The sequence below is a fragment of the Anolis carolinensis genome, chromosome 3 (genome assembly GCF_035594765.1).
Source record: "Anolis carolinensis isolate JA03-04 chromosome 3, rAnoCar3.1.pri, whole genome shotgun sequence".
In the NCBI taxonomy this organism is placed as follows: Eukaryota; Metazoa; Chordata; class Lepidosauria; order Squamata; family Dactyloidae; genus Anolis; species Anolis carolinensis.
The window spans coordinates 1,900,952-1,904,946 of record NC_085843.1 but is presented as its reverse complement, the minus strand read 5'-3'; positions in this window follow the sequence as shown (position 1 = coordinate 1,904,946).

The following is a 3,995-nucleotide window of genomic DNA, read 5'->3' as shown; positions in this document are numbered from 1 at the left end:
ATTCTGCCGGAGACAGAAACAGGATCTAAAGTGGGTTCATGCTCTAGTTCAGGGGTCCTCAAACTTTTCAAGCAGAGGGCTGATCCACAATCCTTCAGACTGTGGAGGGGCCAAATTATTATTTGGAAGAAAAAAAACCCGAACAAATTCCTATGCACACTTTACATGTCTTATTTGTAGTGCAAAACAACAACAACAATGAAAGAACAATACAATATTTAAAAATGAAAACAACTGTAACCAGCATAAACCTATCAGGACTTCAATGGGAAGTGTGAGCCTGCTACTGGTCAATGAGATAGTCTAGTTAATTAGGATTGTTGTTGTTGTTGTTGTTGTGTGCCTTTAAGTCATGTCAAACTTTGGCCGAGCCTAAGTCTAAAATTAATTATTTATTTACTGCATTTATTTACTACATTTATATCCCACCCTTCTCACCCCGAAGGGGACTCAGAGCAGCTGTATGTACATAGGTAAAGGTAAAGGTGACCGACTCTGGTGCTCATCTCCATTTCTAAGCCGAAGAGCCGGCGTTGTCCATAGACACCTCCAAGGTCATGTGGCCACTGGCATGACTGCATGGAGCGCCGTTACCTTCCCGCCGGAGCGGTACCTATTGATCTACTCACATTGGCATGTTTTCGAACTGCTAGTTTGGCAGGAGCTGGAGCTAACAGCAGGCGCTCACTCCGCTCCCAGGATTTGAACCTGGGACCTTTCGGTCTGCAAGTTCAGCAGCTCAGCGCTTTAACACACTTCGCCACCGGGGCCCATAATATAATATAATATATTGTATGTACATACAATATATTATATTATTAGCATAACACAATATTAGCATTATGTATTACTATATTGAACTATACCACTATACTATTATATAATATGTAATATATAACATATAATTAATATTATTATATGGTATTACTATTACTATATTATATTGCATAAAATAAGATTATTATCAATATTATATGTATATACAGTAGAGTCTCACTTATCCAAGCCTCACTTATCCAAGCTTCTGGATTATCCAAGCCATTTTTGTAGTCAATGTTTTCAATATATCGTGATATTTTGGTGCTAAATTCACAAATACAGTAATTACTACATAGCATTACTGCATATTGATCTACTTTTTCTGCCAAATTTGTTGTCTAACATGATGTTTTGGTGCTTAATTTGTAAAATCATAACCTAATTTGATGTTTATTAGGCTTTTCCTTAATCCCTCCTTATTATCCAACATATTCGCTTATCCAACGTTCTGCCGGCCTGTTTATGTTGGATAAGTGAGACTCTACTGTATGTAATATAGATATATACTAGCTTTGCCCGGCCACGCGTTGCTGTGGCTTATGGGAATCCTTTGTTGGCCAGGTGGAATAGCAGTGAATAGCCTTGCAGTCTCAAAGCCTGGCTGTTTTCTGGAGTACTTATTTATTTATTTACATCATTTATATTCCGCCCTTCTCACCCCAAAGGGGACTCAGGGCGGATCACATTACACATATTAGGCAAACATTCAATGCCTTTTTAACACAGGACAAAGACAAACAAACATAGCTCCGAGCAGGCCTCGAACTTATGACCTCCTGGTCAGCTCTCCCGTCTGCGCCACAGCCCAGCTGGAGCTTTTTGTTGTATGGACGTAGAGGAATGGATGAGGGGTTGTGCTGCCAAGTTTAGTGTTCCTGAGATGTGTAGTTTTGTTGTTTTGTCCTAGGCCGAAATTTCATTATCCTTTTATATACAGTAGAGTCTCACTTATCCAACATAAACGGGCCGGCAGAACGTTGGATAAGCGAATATGTTGGATAATAAGGAGAGATTAAGGAGAAGCCTATTAAACATCAAAATAGGTTATGATTTTACAAATTAAACACCAAAACATAATGTTATACAACAAATTTGCCAGAAAAAGTACAGTAGAGTCTCACTAATCCAAACCTCGCTTATCCAAGCCTCTGGATTATCCAAGCCATTTTTGTAGTCAATGTTTCCAATATATCGTGATATTTTGGTGCTAAATTCGTAAATACAGTAATTACAACATAACATTACTGCGTATTGAACTACTTTTTTGTCAAATTTGTTGTATAACATGAAGTTTTGGTGCTTAATTTGTAAAATCATAACCTAATTTGATGTTTAATAGGCTTTTCCTTGATCAGTCCTTATAATCCAAGCTATTCGCTTATCCAAGCTTCTGCCGGCCCGTTTAGCTTGGATAAGTGAGACTCTACTGTAGTTCAATACGCTGTAATGCTACGTAGTAATTACTGTATTTACGAATTTAGCACCAAAATATCATGATATATTAAAAATATTGACTACAAAAATGCGTTGGATAATCCAGAACATTGGATAAGCGAATGTTGGATAAGTGAGACTCTACTGTATATAGATAATTAATATTATTATATGGTATTACTATTAGTATTATATTGCATAACATAAGATTATTATCAATATTATATGTATATACAATATATTATATTATTAGCATAACACAATATTAGCATTATGTATTACTATATTGAACTATACCACGATACTATTATATAATATGTAATATATAACATACTAGCTTTGCCTGGCCATGCGTTGCTGTGGCTTATGGGAATCCTTTGTTGGCCAGGTGGAATAGCAGTGAATAGCCTTGCAGTCTCAAAGCCTGGCCGTTTTCTGGAGTAGCTGGAGCTTTTTGTTGTATGGACGTAGAGGCATGGATGTGGGATTGTGCTGCCAAGTTGAGTGTTTCTGGGATGTGTAGTTTTGTTGTTTTGTCCTAGGCCGAAATTTCATTACCCTTTTGTATATATAGATATATAAATGTAATGTGCGTAATTCCCATGGAGTAAACAACAAAACCACTGGACCACATCACACCGAATTTGGCCACAAAAGACATAGTCACCTAATCAATCTGCATGCAGCAGCGGGTCAGCAAAAATGGCTAGGTGTGTCAGTGCTGACACGCGTGTCATATGTTGGCCTTCACTGCTCTAGTGAGATGAAGCCATAGTTGTGGTGTGAAGAAGAGGAACATGCCACAGCTTGTGCCCATGATGGGAATGTTTGCTTTTGTTCCATCTCGTGGTGACTGAGGATACTAATCACTCAGGGTTCTTGTGGTGTTAGTTATTTTATTTATTTATTTGTTTACAACATTTATACTCCGCCCTTCTCACCCGAGGGGACTCAGGGCGGCTTACAAAAATTGGCAAAATTTATTGCCCAAAATGCAATCATAAAAACAAAACAATATAAACAGATCCATTAATAACATTGTTAAAACAGGGTTGTTGTATGTCTTTCGGGCTGTGTGGCCATGTTCCAGAAGCATTCTCTCCTGACGTTTCGCCCACATCTTGTTAAAACACATTATAAAAATTGTTAAAACACATTATAAAACCTTAAAACGTATATATAACTAGCTGTGCCCAGCCACGCGTTGCTGTGGCTAAGTATGGTGGTATGGGAAATAAAGTATTGAGGAATTGGTGGTACAGTAGAGTCTCACTTATCCAACATAAACGGGCCGGCAGAATGTTGGATAAGCGAATATGTTGGATAATAAGGAGGCATTAAGGAAACGCCTATTAAACATCAAATTAGGTTATGATTTTACAAATGAAGCACCAAAACATCATGTTAGACAACAAATTTGGCAGAAAAAAATAGTTCAATCCGCAGTAATGCTATGTAGTAATTACTGTATTTATGAATTTAGCACCAAAATATCACAATATATTGAAAACATTGACTACAAAAACGTGTTGGATAATCCAGAACGTTGGATAAGCGAGTGTTGGATAAGTGAGACTCTACTGTAGTTAAGGTAAAGGGTCCCCTGGGCTGAGTGGGTTGCTAGGAGACCAAGTGAGCGGAGCTTAGCCTTCTAACTGGCAGTAATTGGATAAAAACAATTACTCCTCTCCCTCTAATTAGGACTTTATTTTTCTTTTCTTTTTGTTGTATCAACCTAGAGG